Here is a 21,841-nt window from a genome sequence, read left to right as displayed (position 1 = left end):
CTTGGTTAGATTCTAGTTCTTTTATTTCTCCAGAAAGGGATTCTCTGGTATCTTCTATGCTTTTTTCAAGCCCAGCTAGCATCTTAATAATCATCATTCTGAACTCTAGTTCTGACATCTTACTAATGTCCATATTGATTAGGTCCCTAGCCATCCATACTGCCTCTTTTTTTTTTTTTTTTGAGGTTAGTTTTTCTGCCTTGTCATTTTATGAGAGATAAAATACTGAGAGAATAAAATATTGAAAGGTAGCAACGCCCCTAGAAAAATATACACTAACCAAATCAGAAGAGATCCGAAACCGGGGAGAGAGAAAGGAAAAAAAGGGAAAAATAGACACACACTAATACATATATATGATTAGACTGGTGAATAGAACAGAGCCACACACTTGTCTGTTAGAAGAGAATGCCTCCCAAAACTTTAAAGAAAGAAAAACATGTATTTACAAACATAAGGGTAAACATGATGAAGGGATGGAATATGACTATAAAGATGAAAATTTAAAACAATTTTTAAAAAGGAATTGGGAAGAAGTTGGTTGAAAAAAAGAAAAAAAAAAAGAGAATGTGATCAGGCTGGAGACTAGAACAAAGTTATATGCTGGGGTTAGGGTATATTTTCGTCTGTTAGAAGAAACGGTATCCCAAAATTTTAAAGAAGAACTTTCTAACAAAAAATAAGGTTAAATACAATGAAGGGATAGACTATGACTATAACAATGACAATTTTAAAATATTTTTAAAAGGTATTGATAATATAAAATAGTTAAGGAGGTTAAAATAGAAAAGGAATAATTTTAAAAGAATAGAATAAAAATATAAAATTAAAAAATTTAACTTTGCAAGACTAAAGAATCATGGGGAAAAGCCATGAATTGTCTGTGCTGTATTCCCTACCTCTTGAGTTCCGCAGTTCTCATTGATTAGTGAACTTGGTCTTGGTTGATGTTCTCGCTGATCTCCTGGGGAAGGGGCCCTTGCAGTGATTGTGAAATGTCTTTGCCGGAGGCGGAATTGCACCGCGCTTGCCAGGGGCTGGGCTAAGCAATCCGCTCAGGTTCGCTCTCTGGAGGTTTTGTTCCCTGAGCGCTTTCCGTAGAGCTCCGGAGGGCGGGAACGAAGATGGCGGCGCCCAGTCTCCCGCCGGAGGAGCTCAGAGTTCCGGCGCTCCTCCGCGTGCCCTCAGAGAAAAGCAGACAATCCCTCCCCTCTCTCTGGCCTTGGTCCGCATTCCAAGCTCACCCAGCCTGTGACCCAGCATTTCTGTCTCTGGCGCGCGGCCCTTTTTGGAGTCTCTAAACCCAGCAGATTCCTGCAGCTCGCTCCTGTGCCGCTCCTCCCAGAAAAGGAAGGTGAATCTCCCCGGATCTGCCGCTTGTGGGGTCCCTGCTGGAAGAGCAGTGGCCCGAATATGACTTGGATCACGGTGTAAGGTAACCTCCAGCCGAGAGCCCCTCCTTGGATCTGTCTCTGCAGCCAGCCTCCCTGCTCCGATACCTGAGGGCTCTGCCACCCTCAGATACCCCTGGTCTTTCTGTGACCCCGCGGGTCCTGAGACCACACTGTCCCCGCCAGGGCTCCACCCCCCGCTTAGCCTCTGGAGTGACATCCCTTAGCGGAGCCGACTTCTGAAAGTCCCAATTTTGTGCTCGCTGCTCTACTGCTTGCCAGGACTGGCCCCGCCCCCACAGTCTCTCTTCCCATATGCTGCCGCAGATTCACTTCTCTGCACGTCCTACCTTCTGGAAAGTAGTTGCTTTTCTGTTCCTAGAATTGCTGCTCTTCCTTCCTTCCATCTCCTGCTGAGTTTGCAGGTGTTCAGAGGGGTTTGATAACTGTCTAGCTGAACTCCTGGGACCCTATGATATTCATGTTTTCTATGTCCCCGCCATCGTGCTTCTCCCCCATCCACGCATTTTGTATGTGCTGTGGATCTTATAGTCATTCTTGACGTGACCAGTCCCTAGAGTAACGACTGTATTTCTGCCGGCATTGCAGTCTAGACGTTTCTCTCTACTACCAGTCTGGACCATGCTGACATGGGTGTGTTTTTGTGCAAATAGCTTTTGTTCACATCTGCACAAGTCTCCCAGGATAAAATTCCAGAAGTTGGATCAGAGCCTAGGAGCATTTTTGTGGTTTCCCAAACTGCTTTCCAGAAAGGCATCATTTTTTGCTGCTTTCAGCAGCACCCAAGATTGCTAGAATTTATTGAAGCCTACTGGCATCAAATATCATAGCTTTTTACATTTTTGCTAAGTCAATAGGCAGTGACAGGTCCCTTACTCTTCGCTTTTGTTCTCAGCCACAGGACAACACAGCAATTAGCAGTGTATCTAATTTGCCACTTGACTGGTTTATGGAATGGGAGTTTGGCTAGGTCATTTCCACAGGTGATGACTCGCCTTTGGAAAGTTATGGAATCATCCCATTATTTTGATGCATAAATGGAGAAGAAGCCTGTCTTTTCCAAATGCCCATCTATAGTTTACATTTTGCAGCTTGGTTTAAATCCTGTTCATATTTTAAACGCTTGAAACCGAAGGAGACCGAATTTGGGTGGGAAATACTCATAGGCGAGATGATTTTAGGAGGAATTTGATTTTACATACACACAACTCTATCCAAACTTCCATACGTAATTAACATGCTTTTATAACTGGTAGAAATTATCCCAGCTTTGAAAGAAATCCACTTGTGCTGGATTGCAGCAAGACTCAGTTGCAGGAAGACCATGAGAATGACTTTTTCAATCAAAATATGAAAACTAACGGATTTCTTTTTTCTGCCCTCTAACAGACCAGTACTGATCAGTTCAATTCAACTCACAGTTACTTAGCACTTACTGAATTCACAGTGTATACTCTGATCTACAAAGGCTGAATAATGATCTTTCCCTCCAGTCACACAGGGCTTTATATTATATACCAGTGAACATTTTTCACTTGACAGATATTTCAGAAATTACCTCCAAGACTGCAAAATAACATGTTGCATCTGGAAGATGACAAGACTCAGGGGGCTGTTTGCTGTAATGCGTATTTGTCTTGGTTCTCTTCCAAGAGAGCATCAGACATTTTCCTATGGTGTAGCCTCATTTAGGAATGGGCCCCACAGTCTGGTCCAGTAGGGGAGACTGGGCCTCATGTGTTTACAAACCGAAAATCAATAGCCTTTCTTAAATGACTCTTTGTCTTAGAGTGGATGCTTTCCAGTGTTGCTGCCCAATGTGTATTGATTTGAATGGTCTAAAGCTAAAAAGTGCAACAGCCACTGCCAGGTTTTCTGACCAGAGTGTATCAATCGCTGATGGATAGTGATAAGCACTGGCCTAGCCATACACCTCATTTGCTCCTGGTTGAAAGGTAGGCTAGCCAAGCACATTGATTATTGACCATCACTGACACTTACATGAACTTTATAGAAGATCGGGCACCGTCTTCACCTCCAGTGAGTGGAGTCTCCTGGAGGACAGTGAGCATCTAGAGAGAACCACCGTCACAATAGTAGGTGGCAGGCAGGAGTGTGTTGGGGGTAATGGGAATGGAAATCAGATGACGTGTGAACTAACAACAGTTAAGTACTTCCCCCGGATTGAGCATTGGATCAGTCACTTGATACTTGATATTCACTTGACATTCATGCTTGAAGTCTTCCTAAAAGGCACGTGGGAGGACTTCTTTCCCAACTTTGAAAATATAGAAACTAAGGCTCAGAATAACTAATCTACAGTATCAAGCTCACGTGACCAAGAAAAAGTGTCAGCAGGTGAACCTGGAACAGCCTGACTCCAGAGCTAATGTTCTCTCTTTCATACCATCCAGTTGAAGGAAAGATGCTAGGAAGACACATGTCACATGGGGTCAGAGGGAAGGCCAATTGGTAGAGGGGACCATCTCCAACATTTGGGACTGTGTAAGGAAGTAAACCGACCCTGTCTTTGAGGTGATTTGGGCTTCCTGTATGCTCCTCTTAAGTTGTTTGGGGTCACCAACCATTAAATATAGCAAACCAGCAAGTATGGTAAATGGTAATTGTATTTGGCTTTTTTCTAAGGGGAACTTGAGGGAGGTGATAAGAAACAAAGTCAAGAAGAATGTAGAAGGGTCTTATTTTAAATTTAAAATTTTTCCTTTAAGATACATTTTACTGAAACACAGATGTATAGCACTGGCCTAAATTCTACAGGAAAAAAGGGTGGGATTCCAAGGGCTTACTTATTTTAAAAAACTTGATTGATACACTATTTTTTAACTTTTTTTTTCTAAGATTTTATTTATTTATTTGACAGAGATAGAGATCACAAGTAGGCAGAGAAGCAGGTGGGGGGTGAGGAAGCAGGCTCCCTGCTGAGCAGAGAGCTGGATGCGGGGCTCGATCCCAGGACCCTGAGATCATGACCTGAGCTGAAGGCAGAGGCACCCACTGAGCCACCCAGGCGCCCCTGATATACTATTTTAAATGATGAATCTACAGGGGTGCCAAGGTGGCTCAGCTGGCCAAGCATCCAACTGTTGGTTTTGGCTCAGGACCAGAGTTGGTTCATGAGATTAAACCCAGAGTCAGGCCCCGTGCTCAGTAGGGATTCTGCTTGAGACCCTCTTTCCCTCTCCCTCTGCCCCTCCCCCTGCGCATGCACACACTCTTTCTCAAGTAAATAAATATTTTTTAAATGATGAATTTATTTATTAGAGCTGACATAATTCTATGATATCTCTCTCTGGTTCCTATAACGTTGGCCACTTAGAGAACTCTTTTTCTATTTGTTATTTACCATCTGCTACTGCAGCTGTCAACTCACAGGAGCTGACAGCAAAATTGTTGTGCCCTTAGCACACAGCAACAATACTCTGGCCCAGCCATGTTTACAAAGGAGTCTGAGTGGGTTTTTAATGTCTTGTTGGATCTTTATTACAGAGTGGCAGCAAGCATTCTTAGCAGAAAGTCAAGACCGTTCCTCTAAGGAAGCCATTTGTGTAGCTTCACACAGTGCGGAACCTATGGTCATCCGAGGACAAGCAACAGGAGGTAGATCTTGGGCAGAAGTGCCATCTCAAAAGCTTTGAGTAGACCATGCAACTCTTAATCTCAGGGTTGTGAGTTCAAGCCCCATGTTGGGTATAGAACCTACTTAGAAAAAAAAAAAAAACCCACACACACATTAAAAAAGCTTTGAAAAGTTATTGGTTCTTCACAGGAATAAAAAAAGAAAAACAGGAAAGATTAAGAGCTGCTAGACATACAAAGGAAAATTAGACTGTACCCAACTACCTTTTTTTCCTCACCACAGAAGGTGAACTTTGGGAGTGGGGGAGTGGTCTTGGCTCATACAGTATGATCAGCAAGTCTCCTCACCACTCTGGGGGGTCATCTCCCCTCTGTAAAGAAAGACAACACCCATCACTCCTGCAGGGTAGGTCGTGGGATTGAATGGGACGGAAAACTAAAGCACAAACACACGGGGAGACTCAGACTCAGCTACGTCTCCAACTCTCTCATGCTCCTCAACCACCGAAGGACGCCATGTATGTTTCCCATCCCATTCCCGTGTATGTTACCTCCAGTCCTTGCTGAGCTGATGCAAGGTCAAGTTTCATTTAAAAGCTCTCCTTCCTTCCTTCCTTTCTTTTTGTTCTTCCCTCCCTCTTCCCTTCATCCTTCATTCTATCCTTCTTTCTTTCCGATTTTTATTGCCTTTCAAAAGTTACATTAATTTGCTTACATGTTTATTGTGTAAAACATACAAGTTTATTGCAGACAACACAGATAAGCAAAAGGAAGAATATAGAATTTCCCATAATCCACATCACAGGTGGATTCACACATAGATCTACTGTAGATAAATGTACTTCCACAAGTTTTTTTTTTAAAGCAGAAGTTAAAAATAGAGAATTTATTCAAATAAATTTAAATTGCATAGCACTAAAGATATTAGAAATCCACACACAGTAAAAAAAAGTGAGTATAAATTAGCTAATTCCATAAACATCAAGGTAAGCATCTGCAAAGTAATATCCGTTTCTTTTCTTCCAAGTAGATACACACATTCATGACATGCTGATTCTGGTAAACATCCGAAATACCGAAAATGAGCTTTATTAACTCTGTGAAACTAGTTTCAACAACAACATTCTATATGAAGATAAAGTCTTGATTTCATAAATCTATTTCATCTTTTGTCAAAAGCATGATGGTTGTTATTTTTTAATGGTTATTGGTATCATAACATATTAATAATTAGGATATTTTCCTTACCTAGTGTCTCAGTATGAACAATATATTAATATTGATTTTTTTATTAAAAACATTTTCAACACTTTTCGACATAAGAAAATAGCTACATACATTTAAATGTTTTCTTGTAAAATACAACCACAAATTAATGGTGATTGCTTTCTATCATTTCTGGTAATAAATGTCATTCATTTTTCTTCATAGAACTATCAGTTATGTTCTTGTGCCATATGAAGATTTGCTTTATTTACTTATTTATCTGTTTTTAAAGCTTCATTGTTTTGTTTTTTAAGTAACCTCTATACCCATGTGGGGCCCAAGCTCACTACCCACGATCAAGAGTTGCATGCTCTACCAACTTCTTGAAAATGTTTCTTTCATATGTTTCTCAACTTTGCTGTGAAATAGTTTACCCTTCATTGGTGGCTTCAGTTATACAGCTTAAAAAAATCCTTCCATGATTCATAGTTTTCAGAATACATGTCTTTCTGAAGACCATGTATTTTAAGATATTTTGGATAATCAAACATTCCTTAATAGGCACAGCCTCTCTGTGCAACTAAGTATGCATTTACATACTTAGCCATATTACCAGTATGTTCTGCAACAAAAGTAAGATGACCTTTTCCCATTCCCACAGTCCTTTGAGTTGTTTTGAAATCTTAACATTCCCATCACATTCAGTTTCTGTATTGGCTGATAGGTTTGACCTTTTTTTTTTTTTTTTTTTTAAAGATTTTATTTATTTATTTGACAGAGAGAGATCACAAGTAGGCAGAGAGGCAGGCAGAGACAGAGAGGAGGAAGCAGGCTCCCTGCTGAGCAGAGAGCCCGATGCGGGACTCGATCCCAGGACTCTGAGATCATGACCTGAGCCGAAGGCAGCGGCTTAACCCACTGAGCCACCCAGGCACCCAGGTTTGACCTTTTTAAAATGATTACTTGAAGTCAGTTGAAATCAGTTATTACATATTCTTCAAAGTGTATTTTGAGGAATGACTTTATAAGAGGCAACAATTAATACAGTAGCCAAGTCGGATGTATTCTTTTTCTTTCTATAAATTATTGGTGAGCATCAGAAGGCAACCCAACACAACTCCAAGGAGATTAGACGTGCACTGACACTTCTCTTCCCCTAGAAGTTAAAGCCACATTTAAAGGCAAATTCCCATTGAAGAGAACTTGTGTCACTTCATGATTCCAAGAAGCTTGAGAAAAATACCCACTGTATTTTCATTATGGGCATTTATCTGTCTTAAATCAGAACGACTGGACTTAAGCAAACATGTTCAACTATCATTGAATAACTTTCCAGCCAGGGGGATAATTTTAAATCACATAATTTTCTTTATTTGCCGGGTCATAGCTATAGTTTCTGGAGGCTTTTTTCCCCTTCTAATAAGGATTTGGAAAAGGATGAGAAACTTTCTGTGATTCCTGTGCTAAGCTTGGTCACTTTAAATGTCCTGCTCCCAGGACCTGGGTCTACAATCCTGTTACTCACTCATGACTATCAGGTCAGACAGGTAACTCTCACTTCAAGTGGCACCTCTTGGGCCTTGACTAATTTTTTTTTTTTAAGATTTTATTTATTTACTTGAGAGACAGAAAGAGCAGAGGCAGGGACAGCAGCAGAGGGAAAGAAGAAGCAGGCTCCCTGCTCATGACTTGAGCAGAAGGCAGCCACTTAACTGACTGAGCCACCCAGGCAGCCACTTAACTGACTGAGCCACCCAGGTGCCCCTCCACTAATTATTTTAAATGATGGAATATTATTTCTATCCAGATTTATTTAATTCAATTACCTGATATTAAGCATATAAATTACTTTCAATTCTGATTTATATAAATTATTACCTAACAACTCTAAATGAATTCCCATATTCTGAACAATAATTCTTTAAAACAAATGCCTAGAAAGTGAATTGTTAAGATATATGTACATTATATACATTGCATATATAATCATATACATTATATAGAGTGAATTCAGTATAAGCAAGCAGACATCTTGCTGTAATTTTATCTGTAGTTTCTTAATTGCTGGTAAGTTTGAATGTTTCCAATGTTTCCATATGTTTATTGGCCATCTACATTTCTTCCTTCATAAACTACCTATTCATGACTTTTGCCCATTTTCTCTTTGGCTTATCGTTTTCTTATTGGTTTTTAGAAGTGTTTCTTCAGGACAATTGGGTATGGTACAGCTAAGACAGAATAACAAAAAGTTTCCAAAATAGAATGGCTTAAAGAAAACAAATCCTTTTCCCCTTATGTGAGAGTTTTGAAGTGAGCTGTCCAAGTTAGTGGGATGGGTAGGGTTCATGTTATCATTCAAGGACCTGGACTCCTTATATCCTATTGCTTAGCCATCTCCTAGGTTGCTGTCCTTGTCTGAGTGGCTAAGTTGGGTGTACGAATGCCTACACTCTGGCTCTCAGAGAAGTATGGGGCATAGTATATGCAAGGTTTTAAGGCCAAGAGGCATTACAATTGTTACTTATTTTCATCTCAGTGAGGACTTTGACACAGAAATTCGACACATACCTAGGTTCAAAGGCAGCTGAGATTGTGTTCTCCAGGTGTGCAGCAATTTGTCCAACAATGACTCTTTTCTATGGAACAGATGGAGAATGGATTCAGGCAGAGAACTGGTAGTCTCTACAGTAATTGGTTAACTTGCACTTGTAAGTCACTCACTTCCTCTGAGAAATCTCCCATAACTTACCTGCCCCATCAACAGAATTAATTATTCCTTTCTCTGTGCCATTTTATCTTATACTAATGTCATAATTGTACAATATATTTCTCTTATTTAATTACTATTCTTCTTCCCCACTAGAATTGTGAGATCATGCCTCCAAGTCTTATTCATTCATTTTTTTCCCACCCAGCTTCTAGCAAAGTATCTGGAATATATTAAATATTCAAGGAATGTCTTTGAATGAATAAAGAAATGAATAAAAAAGAGGTTGCCTTTTATTTAAAACACTTTACTTTGAAAGTTCCCCATATAAGAACTCAAAGAAGTAGCCATTGTTCTCCCTAAGAGATGTTAAGTGAATTTTCCATGGTCAAAAAGCTAGAAGGGTAGAATTTTGAGACCACTCCTTGGGCCACCACACTAAATGCTAGTTTGGTTAAGAGGTTACCCACAAGTGGCCTTCCGCTTTTGAGTAGAATAAAATAGGTCACAGCCACACAATGCTCCTGCACAGCAATCAGAAAAACTGGATGAATTACAGCAGTTGCTGAGTCTAGGCGCAGAGGGAGGATCAGGCTAAGCCTATACAGTGGGACTCCACTGGAGGAAAGAGAAGTAAGTGAAGTTTTGTGCATGGCTGACATGACAGACTGGAAATTTGAGGAACTGCGAATGTGGCTGGTTATACCATGAGACATGTGGTGAGTTCTGGGTTATACAAAGACAGCTGAGAGCCTGCATTCTGCAATACTGAGGAGGCAAACTCCTGCTAGAAGGAGGAAGTGTGTCTCAAATATGTAGCTCGTCTCCCCTCAAGGCAGCTGCCATATGAGAGTGTATAGAGTGGGAGGCTAAATAGAGGGAGGTTAACAGCTCAGAATCCTCAAAGAACAGAAGAAAATGCATCCTCTTGGGCTAAGGAGACGAAGACTGCCAGGTTCTCAATTAAAAGCCTTGGAGGACCATGTCCAAGAAATAAGGATGAACCGGAGCAGATCGAGTTTAGTGAACTTACAATGAGGTCTAGCCCAGCTCAATCCCTGGCTGGATTGAGATCATCAACCTCTTGCCCAATCTACTGAAGAAAAGGGAAACTCTCTGGAGGAAGATGTCCTCTGGCACTTCTATGATTCTTTCATATACATCATCCAGAATACAACAAATATTACTAGATACGTGAAAAGACAGGAGAATGTGACTCAAAAGTCAAGAGAAACAAACCATAGAAGTAGAACCATAAGTCTCGTGCTGGAGATAGCAGACATTGATTTTTTTTAAGCAGCCATAATCAGTGTTTAAAAATGGATGAAAATAGATAAAAAGAATAAAAGAGATGAGGAATGTTAGAACTGGAATTGATAATAAAAGAATCAAATGGACATTCTGGAAGAAAAGAATATAATATATCAAATTAAGAACTCATTGGATGGGTCTACCAGCTATATTATGCATACCTGGAGGAGACATAGAGAACAAAGTGGAAAAGCAACCAGAAACTGCTTTAGGTGTATAGAATAGCGTCATCCTCCATATAATCTTCTCCAGAAACTCACGCACAGACACATCCGGAAATAATGTTTTAAGATTACTACCTGGGTATTCCTTAGCCCAATTAAGTTGTCACATGAAATTAACCATGACACCTGGGTTGACTTCTCTCTCCATACCTCCCCTTCATCTTCTCATTAATAGGCATTGATCTAGAGAAGAATTGAAGAAGGCCAGAACCATGTGGCTTCCTCCATGCTTCCCAGGCCTGTAACCACATCTGAGATTCCACATCAGTTATACTTTCAATGGCAGGTAACACAGCTTAAATCAAACCACATTACACAATGAAGGGAACTTATTTTTCTAGGTGTGGATCAATCTCTTTAATTTTCTGTGTTAACTTATTTGGGTGTTAGATTTGGTCTAAGGTCAGCATCCTAGTCACAATAGTAGTTCTAACTTTACATTCCATACGATGTGGGGTGGGGGGAGAAATGTGTCCCAGAAGTGCCATCAAAAGCCCTGAAATTCATTGTTGGCTTGACCACAGGCTCAGGTCTGACCTAAGCACCGTGGTCAGTGCATTGGAAGGTCGTCTTTGCCTTAAAGCAGGTGCCATTTGTTCCATCCTGAAGTGGGATAGTTGGGGGTAGAGTAGCAGTGGATCTCCAAGTGGAAATGGGGACTATTGGAAAAGGTTAAGTCAGGCATAGATATTGAGGACCAAACAATGGGTAACCATTATACTGCTCAACACAGGTGTACACACACACACACACCCCAACCAGCAGCAACAAAAGCTGAATTAGGCCAATGAACATAAGTCATTTATATAGCATGTTAGAGCAATAGACTCATAGAGACAAGAATTTTATTAAATTATAAAACTATAATTCAGTGAATTAGAGAGGGTAAATAATATGTAACACTGTGATGGGGTTTTGCTTTTTTCCCCCATCTTTCTGTAGAAGGTTTTATGTTAAAAAAAAAAAAAAAAGCATTGTATTTCCTTTACACATTAAGGCTTTAAGCATTTGAGAATTTTCTTCTACTCTTAATCATAATCATATTACTTCAGATTTTAAACCAAGACTTTAAACTTTTTGTTAATAACTCTAAGAATATTCTGTGCTTATGACTAGAAGCATTACTGAACTGGGCATTGCACTCCTCTGTCTCCTTCATTGCTAAAGTAAGATTCATGTAAAAACACTGCCATAATTACAACAATGGAGGGTTGGCAGACACCTTCTGTGACTATAAAAGGAAAATTAAAGCACAAAGAAAATGTGTGGTAAAGAGCAAAGGGCTTGGTTGAGCAGTGGGTGATAAGTTCTCCAAGTTAAAGCTCATTGAATATAAAAGTTGGAATTGCTGAGCTGAAACAAATTCAGGAGGACATCTGATCCACTCTCTGCGTTCCAGGCAATAGCACACAAACAATTATTCAGGACTAAGATTTAATTGTATTCTGTGTAGCACTTTTTTTTCTCTCTTAAAAAATTGATCAAACAGTAGGGAAGAGAAAATCTCAATACTTAATTCAAAGCTTATTGTATTTTGTGGTTCTGAAATATTTTTGAAAAGATTTTAAAATTCCAAATCCTATCCAGATAGAAAGCACATATTCCAAAATAAATATTTCACTATTTGCGCGGCCAGTGTGATATGAGGCAACAATTTCTTTCTTACCACAAAAGCCAAGGGAAGTCCTTGGAACTAGCCTCAAACTAGCAATCCTACTTTTTTGAGACTATTGGGAGACAAGTTTGTTCTTTGATTTTCCCAGAGATTATTAAGCACAGAGTCCAACCAAAATGCTATATATTGTATATTACTTATATTTATAAACAATTGTCACATACTTTGGGAAAGTATATTATCCCTTTCTGCATATTCTACTGATTTATATATAATTAAAGTCTTGTGAGTAATCCAATTTTGTACAACACTATTTGCTCCAGAGACTCAAATTCTACTTGTAAAAGTTTATGCTTAAGAAATAATCATAGGGCACCTGGGTGGCTCAGTGGGTTAAAGCCTCTGCTTTCGGCTCAGGTCATGATCCCAGGGTCCTGGGATCGAGGCCTGCATCAGGCTCTCTGCTTGGTGGGGAGTCTGCTTCCCCCTCTCTCTCTGCCAGCCTCTCTGCCTACTTGTGATCTCTGTCTGTCAAATAAATTTTTTAAAAAAGGAAAGAATCATAGATGTGAGCAAAGACTTACTTATAAATGTTGATTATGACATCATTTCTAACAGCCCAGATGTGAAACCATGAAAGTACCCAAAACCAGAAAAGTGAATAATTATGGTGCATCTATACAACAAAATATTACCTAGCCACTAAAAGTATGAGGTCATAGAGTATCTAGATTCATGGGACAATGTTTGTGGCATATATTATCAAGAAAAACTCAAGGCATTAATGGTGTGTATAGTAGGATCCCATTTTTTAATTTTAATTTTATTTTTAAAAATTATTTTTTTATTTGAGGAGAGAGAGCACAAGCAAGGGGAGTGGCAGACTCCCCACTGGGCAGGGAGCCCAATGCGGAACTCAATCCCAGGACCCTAAGATCATGACCTGAGCCAAAGGCAGATTCTTCTTTTTTTTTTTTTTAAAGATTTTATTTATTTGACACAGAGAGACATAGCTAGAGAGGGAACACAAGCAGGGGGAGTGGGAAAGGGAGAAGTAGGTCCCCTGTGGAGCACGGAGCCCAACTCGGGGCTTGATCCAAGGACCCTGGGACCACAACCCAAGCCGAAGGCAGATGCCCAACAACTGAGCCACCCAGGTGCCCCCAAAGGCTGAGCCACCCAGGCACCTCCACAATGTTTTTCTATTAGAGATAGTGTTCCCTCACATTGCAGTTCATTCTGGAGAAAAGATACTTACTACCCAAATGCTCCTCTACAATATTATAGGACTTCTTAACATGATTCATCCATTCCAACTTTGATTGAACTCATAGGTCATTTTAGGATATGTCATTGAAAAAAAAAACAAAACTACCTTAGGTACTAAGTATCCTGTTGACTTCAATAAACAGAGATCTCTTTTTATAAGGCCATATATGACTGAAAATGAATATTCTACTTTAATGATACTCTCAATGAAGGCCTCCTCTTACAAATTAGACGTGTATCTTTGTACACCAAGAGCAAGCACCATCTTATGAAGCAACTCACCTAAGATACTTACCTGACTCTTCTATAGGTAGACAGGATGAGATTCTGAAGAACCATTTGGACTGTCCTAAAAAAAAGTATAAAACATGTTCGCTTATGCTCCAAGTTGTCTCAAAGATATTTTAATTGGTTCATGACAGCCTGCCTGCCTGACTTCCTGAATGCAGTCCAAAGTCATTACAAGTGCAGAGTAAAGTAGGCCTTTGTGCAGGGGTGGAGTGAGGAAAACATCCCTGTCTGGGCAGCGGTGTCAGCAGCAACCCAGCGTGGGATATCAGAGCCAATGAAGAATAAGGAGAGCACCCACACGGGGGGCAGGGCCATGGCCTTGTGTAGGATTTTGGAATCCAAGTAGGTTTAGGAGTTTGCTCACATGGGATGGGGGGGAGTGCAGTGGTAGCACCAGTGCGAGATTAGTAGTGCATTGGGTAGGTGGTAGTGATGCGCCAATGAGTGAATATATTGAGGATAATGGGAACCAAGTTTCTCACTGTGGGAGAAAGGAGTTACCAATATGAAAAAGGGAAAAAGCTAGAACCAATCTGTGCTGTGGGATTAGGATTGTAGTGTAAACCTAAGGTTTTCGAAATATATTTGGGCTTCTAGGGTGCCTGGGTGGCTCAGTGGGTTAAAGCCTCTGCCTTTGGCTCAGGTCATGATCCCAGGGTCCTGGGATCGAGCCCCGCATCGGGCTGTCTGCTCAGCAGGGAGCCTGCTTCTCTGTCTCTGTCTCTCTGCCTCTCTGCCTACTTGTGATCTCTGTCTGCCAAATAAATAAATAAAATCTTAAAAAAAAAAAAAAGAAACATATTTGGGCTTCTAGATATACAAATAAAAATTTGCATTCCTGTATTATGCAGATACATGTACTCCTTGTCTTTGTCTATGGAGAGGGCCTAGGAGCAGCAGCAACACCCCAACAGCCATGATCACACCCAGGGCTCACATCTTGGTATTTAAATACCAGTCTTCACAAAGATGAACCAGAGCTTTATACAGGAATGGCTGAATCCATGACCATGGCAGAGAAAGTACAAGACCGACCTCTTGTGCCAGGAAGTGAGGAAATTCTCAAAGAATGATGGGACATATCAAAAAGGACACTAGAGTCAGTTTAAGTGGAATTTAACTGCTGAAATCTGCGATAATTTGATCTTCAAAATAAATGCTAGTAACAAATGTAACCCACTGAAGAAAGCATCCATGAGTCCACACTGCTATAAATTAAATCTATAAGAATACAAGATTTTTCTTACAGCATCCATTTTCTTTTTTCTTTTTTTTTTTTTAAAGATTTTATTTATTTATTTATTTGACAGAGAGAGATCACAAGTAGGCATAGAGGCAGGCAGAGAGAGAGAGAGGAGGAAGCAGGCTCCCTGCTGAGCAGAGAGCCCGATGCGGGACTCGATCCCAGGACCCTGAGATCATGACCTGAGCCACCCAGGCGCCCTACAGCATACATTTTCTTACAGAATCGCAAATAATAAACAGAAGGAATGTTGGAATTTGAAAGGCACTGTTTGGCAAACATGGAAGAAATAACGAATTGAGCCAAGAAACATCAATGAATGGATATTTATATAGCCTCAAGGTATTTCCCTGTAAAACATTTGGGCTTCTGCCCATTATGTGTCAGGATATTCCTTGGATGCAAATCAGTAGGGAAAAGTCAGGCATCACCAAAGGGACCAGTTTCATCCTGGGCTGAAAATCCCAGTCTCAGCCCATATATTCAACCACTGAGAGAGAGTTGCTGGGGCCTACCTTGGCTGACAATAAAAATGTATTTGAATGTCACCAGTGATTGTTACTCAGTACCAACATCACAGGGTTTATGGTCACAGCATAAGCACTGGTAATTCCCATTGTTTCAGTCTATTTGGGTCGCCATAACGAAAATACTATAATTGGAGTGGCTTATAGAAAACAGAAATTTATTTCTCATTGTTCCAGAGGCTGGGAAGTCCAAAATCAAGGCACTGGCAGATTGAGTGTCTGGTGAGAGCCTACTTCCTGTAGACAACTGTCTTTTTGCTATCTCTTCGCATAGTGGAGGAGGCTAGGGAGTTCTGTGGGCTCTGCTTTACAAAAGTACTAATGCCTTTGGTGAGCGCACCTCAGGACCTCAGGACTTCCCGGAGGCCTCACCTCCTAATACCTTCACACTGGGCATTAGGCTTCAACATATGGATTTTGGTGGGACACAAATATTCCATGTATAGCACTCATGACAAGACCATGTAGTAACCAATTAAAAGTATGTTCCATGAGTGCTATGTGGTTCCATTGGTTAAGCATCTGACTTTGGCTCAGGTCATGATTCCAGAGTCCTGGGATTGAGTCCCATGTTGGCTCACCACTCAGTGGGGAGCCTGCTTGTCCCTCTCCCTCTGCCCCTCCCCCTGCTTGTGCTCTCTCACTCAAATGGATAAATAAGATCTTTAAAAATAAAAAATAAAAATTTAAATTAAAAGTATATTCCAGGTCTTAGAGCTTTGGCCTCATCTAAGAAAGTTCCAACTATCTGGGCTGGTTCTTCAGTAGGAGGTGCAGCCCTTCAGCAGGTCACATACATTTGATAGAAAAGGAATCTGCACAGAAGTTAACACCAGCCCTCAGCGGCTTACTCCATGAGATTCTTTTTTTTTTTTTTAAGATTTTATTTAGTTATTTGACAGACAGAGATTACAAGTAGCCAGAGAGGCAGGCAGAGAGAGAGAGAGGAGGAAGCAGGTACCCTGCTGAGCAGAGAGCCCAATTCGGGGCTGGATCCCAGGACCCTGAGATCATGACCTGAGCTGAAGGCAGAGGCTTTAACCCACTAAGCCACCCAGGCACCCTACTCCATGAGATTCTAAAGCTTCACAGTCTGACAGAAATACAGTGCAGGCCTAAACCTGAGGAACAAGCATAGTATGAAACTTCTCAGTCGCCACATGGAAAAAGTAAGAAGAAATGGGTGAAATTAACATCAATAATGTATTCTATTTACCCCCTCACATCCCAAATATTCTCACTGCCACATGTAATCAATATAAAAATCATGAATGAAGTACTTATATTCCTTGTTCATGTTAAGTATTCAGAATCTGGTGGTATTTTTCACTGGTGGCACGTCTTGATTTGGACTGGCCACATTTCAAGAGCTCAGTAGCACACGAAGTGACCTTATTGAGCTGCACAGACCTGGGGTCTTCCGGCCACGTTCATGGTAGCAAAGCAATTCTTGGCTTCTCTCTTCTGGGGAGAGTCAGGCCATTTTTTGTGCACCCTGCTAGCTTATAGCAGACTCCCCTAAAGTGGCCCTTCCTAAGCTCCTTCCCTCTGGGATCTTCTCCCTAAGGACTTCAAGGACACATTCACTGTCAGTTCCCTTAGTTGAAGGGAACCTACCAGAAACACTTTCTAATACCCAGAGAAAGTTGTGATAGATAGCCCATGCTGGCAGGTCCAAGAAACTGCTCTGCCAGGTAGATTTTTGGCAAGGCCATGAAATAAACTAAAATAATTTGGGTGAAGCAGCAGGAGCAAAATAAAACATAATTCCATGACAGAAAGAACAAGAGACAGATGAGAGCATCATGCGAGAGAGAAAGAGTTTGTTAGTTTTGAAAACACAGCTGGGTCAGGTTCCAGGGGATCAGGGAACCCCAGCAAAAGATTTTGTTGCTCAGCCAACTTTGGGGTAGAAATATCCAATCCGGGATCCATGTGCCCCTAGAGTGGTCCAGAGAAGGACTTCGGGAGTCCCCGGAGCCCCTGAGGTTATAAGCAAGTTTTTGCATTTACGTGCATGTTGGGAGAGACAGATATTTATGGGAATGCATTCACCCCAGAAGGCTGAAAAGCGTGTTTTGGGGCTAGAGGGCCACTAGATAGACGTTTAGAGTGAGAACTATCAGAAGCCAGGAGGGAACTTAGGTCTTCTAAATTCCCTTCCAGCAGAGAAAGACGGAGACACAAGAGATGTTGAGTTATGTGGCCCAGCAAGGATTTTCAGCAGCTACTTATTGACTGAAATATAGAAATATTTAGAGACTCTGGATGATCTGTAAGACTCAGACAAAATGAGGAAGACTGGACTACAGAGAAGCCCGCTTGAAAGCTTGTTGAAGTCTTCTTAGGTGACCCCAAGCGGGTGTGATCTCTCCTTCTTTGCTATTCTGGGGGCACCTGACATATAACACACAGAGCACGACAGTCATTACCCTCCAAATACACTCCTCCGTTTCCTCAACCTTGAACGAACTGCAAAGACTTGCTCTTGAATCCTTGGGAATACTGGCATTTTGGGTTGGATGCTTCTCGTTGGATGTCCCTTGTTGCTGGGCTCTCCCGTGCATCTCAGGATGTTAAGCAGTGTCCCTGGCTTCCACGCACTAGACACCGGGGCTGTCACTCCCCACGCACCCTCACCCACCCCCACCCGGCCTCAGCTGCCCCCACCCGCCGCTGGGACCACCAAAATTGCCTCCAGACACCGCAAAATCACCCGCATTGAGAACCAGTGCCTCTAACATCTGTCACCATTCTACACAGCAGATTGCTGACGCGGGGGCTATGCCTTGCACCTGGGCCGGATGATTTAGATCAATAATAGGTCCATTTTTGTGTTCCTGGATGCTGCATGCCACATCACTGCAAGATTTAAATGACGGTTATTGGCTTTCAAAGAGAAGAAAACCAAAAGGAAACATTTCATCCCGCGTGCTCTCAGCCCCTCCCGAATTCTGCACTGGGAACCAGCTACGCCTTCTACTTTTTTTTCTTTCTTTTTTTTTTTTTTTTTTTTTGAGTGGTAAAATATAGCTTGTCAGCTTCTCCAGCATGAAAAGGAAGAAGACAATTAGAATCTTACCCAAATTAAGTTTTCCTCTGGCCTCACACAATGCGTCCATTCAGAGTTTCGCACAAAGAAAACACATCCCCCTACTTCCCTCATATTCTTTTAAGTGGGAGTTTGGAAAGGGCCCAACATTCCCTGTAAAAAAAAAAAAAATTTTTTTTAATTGTCCCTCTTAGTAGTTACCTCTTAAAATAAGCGTAGTGGAACGTATTTTAACACTCTAAAATAAACTTGCCTTACGAAGGGTTCCAGGTAGAGCTGATGAGCCCCCTGATTTTTTGTTCTTTCTCACCCCACCACAGTACCTTGTGTGACTGTCAGAGTAGCTACAGATGCAAAGAATGTAAATAGAGGGGAAATACATCTCAAGCCAATTCTTAGAGGTAGGCTAACTCATTTCCACCCTTTCAGTCTTGATGTAACTTGATGGCAATAAGAACGGGGCTGGGGGGTGACCGTGGCTCCGATGGGTTGACACAAAGGATTAAGTAGAGGTTACATAAAAAAAATTTCACCCCGCCGGAAGGGAAAGCCAGTGCTAAGACACTATCCTTAGGGATGCTGAAAGGAGAAAATCTCCGAGTCATGGAAGCTGAAATTCTGCCAGAAAGGCCAGAACCTAAAGGAAGGTAGGGTCTGAGAACCACCCACGTGTGCTCGCTCCAGCCCCCCCCCCAAGACCATCCCAGCCTCCCCTGCAGGTTCCACCAGGTGGCTTTGTTGTATTTATTTACATTTAATAAGTTTTATTTTAAAACTTATTATTAAAATAATTGTTAAATAATTATTAAAATGTCAGGTTTAAAATGGCCAGAAGAAGAGAATTTGCATATCACCTCCTACCCATTTCCCCTCATTGTTGACATCTTACATTACCAGGGAGCATTTGTCAAAACTAAGAAACTGACATCGATATATTCTTGATTTTTAACTAAAAGGTTTATTTCCTTTAACATAAAAACATTCAACGCACATTTGCTTGAAAGCTCAGCTGTTAGGGGTGCAGGCTCGCGGCTCCCTTGAGGACACAGGAAAGGCCCATCTTCTACGTTTGGCTGAGCCTGCTGTCTCGGACCACGGCTGTGGGGTTCTGCCATCAGATCTAGCTCCTGGTCTCTGCAGGAGGCTGGGGGCCGCGGGCTTGAAATGTGCAGCAGTGGCGCGGGAGCAGGGAGCTCAGGCCTGCGACAGGTAGCATCCAGATGTTTCGCTTCCTTTGTGTTCACACCGGCTTGGCTCTCCCGCACGCTCTCATCAGAGCTCTCCGTTTCATCCTCCTCTTTCCCCCACGACTGCTCCGCCGCGGGTCGCCCAGCTCGGGGTCTGCTTTCCCGCGGCGGACCTGAGTCCCCGCCTCTCTCCGCTGGGTCCTAAGGTCCGCCGTTCCCGGCGTGCGAGAAGCCGGCAAACCTCGCGAGACCATCTTCCGGCCACAGGGTACCGATAAGGCAGAGGCGGTAGGTGCCCACCGAGGCGCACAGGTCAGGAAGGGGCAAAAACCTCAAAGATCAGGATGCTATTTTAATGCAACATTCAAAGAATCAAAAGTGATGCAAAACTCCGAGATGAGTAAAACCCCAGAAAGTCTCAATGAAGACCGGTTGTTGGTTTGACGACTTTGAGTTCCTGTGTCCCAGGAACGGCCGGTGCCCGTCAGCCGGTGGGTCCTGGCCCCGCGGGTCCGGTGGGTTCTGGAGGGGTGACCACGGTGTGTGGACAGATGGGTCAGTGCGGGCTCATGTGGAGTCACTTTTGAACCCTGTGATACTTTTGTTAACTCTCCAGTGGTTCAAGATTCAGGAGGGTATGCTGTGTGGCCAGGGGCGCACCTGTTCCCTTTGGCCTCAGGCTCCAGCTGGGCGCTGCTCAGCGCTGTCCGCCCACAGTGAAAAGGGGTTTCTGTATTATCCTCCGAGCAGGATTGAGGCATTGTTCCAACCTTTTAAATGCCCCCTCCTCCTGAAAATAAAAGAGCAGCTTCCTTCCGAGTTGAAGTCGGCCGCTGTATAGTAATAAGTACAAATCACAGGCTGCTTTGTAAAATCACAAAATCATATTCTTACAAAATGCACTGCACTAATGATTATTTGTGCACTTTTCCCTTTTCTTTATTTATTTGTCAGAGAGAGAAAGAGAAAGCACAAGCAGGGGGACCAGCAGACAGAGCAGGCAGTGGGAGAAGCAGGCTCCCCTGCTGAGCAAAGAGCCTGATGCAGGGCTGGATCCCAGGACCCTGGGATCATGACCTGAGCCAAAGGCAGAGGCTTAACCAACTGAGCCACGAAGGCACTGCTCTATTTTTAATTTTATGAAGAACCTCCATAATGTTTTTCATAGTGGCGGCAACAATTTCCATTCCCACTAACAGCAGAGTTCTCTTTTCTCCACCTCCTCACCAATGCTTAATGATTTTTTTTTTTTTGTCTTTTTGCTAATTGTCCATCTGACCAGTGTGAAATGATCCTTGTGGCTTGCGTTTCCCTGATGACTAGTGAGGATGAGCTTTTTCTCATGTGCCTATTAGCTATCTGTATGCGTTGTTTGGGGAAAAAAAAGTATTTTCAAGTCTTCCCATTTTTAATCATATTATTTGTTTTACTAATATTAAATTGTTCTTTATATATTTTGGACATAACTCTTATTTGCAAATATCTTCTCATTCAGTAAGTTGCCTTTTTATTTTGTTGAAGGTTTCCTTTGGTGTGCAAAAGCTTTTTAGTTTGATGTCATCTATTTGTTTATCTTAGCTTTTCTTGTCCTTGCCTAAGGACACTGGTCCATAAAAATATCACTAAGACTGATGTCCAAAAGTTTACTGTTAATGTTTTCTTCTTTATGGTTCCAGGTCTTACAGTTAAGCCTTTCATACACTTTGAGTTTATCTGTTGAGTTTATTTATTGAATTATTTTTGAGTTTATTTTGTGTATAGTATAAGAAAGTGGTCCAGTTATATACATTTTATATTTGTGCAGTTTAATGGAATACCTTCTATTCTAATAGTCCCTTAACATTAGAAAATAATGGGAAACACTATCTACATAACTTCTACTTGGAATGTGTTATGTGGTGATTTATCATAACCTCTCTAGATCCATGAAATGTAGTGTTCTTTTTACTAGCCATGGTGGTCTTCATTGTCAAAAAGCATCCAGATCATATTTGCATTACATGCTATTAGGAAGATCAATCAGCAGTAGATGAACGTTAGCACTAGAGCACAAGAGAGCCTTCCAGTATACTATTTATCCAGTTTTGTTGGAATAGATTTTCCTCCCTTGTCGACATATGCCCCTTCTTTGGAAAGGTTTGTCTTTATTCAGATTTCATTCACCTGACTATGCTAGAGTTTCACCATAATCCTACCTGTC

At 41.7% G+C, this 21,841-nt stretch overlaps 1 long non-coding RNA gene across 3 annotated transcripts; it reads right to left on the bottom strand.

The window, feature by feature from the left end:
- Positions 1–836: 836 nt before the first annotated feature.
- On the bottom strand, positions 837–19,833 carry LOC101686659. Of its 3 annotated transcripts, XR_006608138.1 has the most exons (6): positions 19,446–19,833; positions 18,485–18,607; positions 13,637–13,690; positions 8,784–8,851; positions 7,162–7,371; positions 5,402–6,946 (listed from the first exon to the last, which is right to left on the bottom strand). It is a non-coding gene; the product is annotated as an uncharacterized LOC101686659 (long non-coding RNA). The 3 variants fall into 3 exon arrangements; XR_006608140.1 differs by lacking the exons at positions 5,402–6,946; positions 7,162–7,371 and adding an exon at positions 837–1,391; XR_006608139.1 differs by lacking the exons at positions 5,402–6,946; positions 7,162–7,371 and adding an exon at positions 4,433–5,380.
- Positions 19,834–21,841: the final 2,008 nt, after the last annotated feature.

Source organism: Mustela putorius, unplaced genomic scaffold (genome assembly GCF_011764305.1).
Source record: "Mustela putorius furo isolate JIRA1106 unplaced genomic scaffold, ASM1176430v1.1 tig00000831_pilon_pilon_pilon, whole genome shotgun sequence".
NCBI classification, from domain to species: domain Eukaryota; kingdom Metazoa; phylum Chordata; class Mammalia; order Carnivora; family Mustelidae; genus Mustela; species Mustela putorius.
This window is presented reverse-complemented; position numbering and strand designations above follow the sequence as displayed.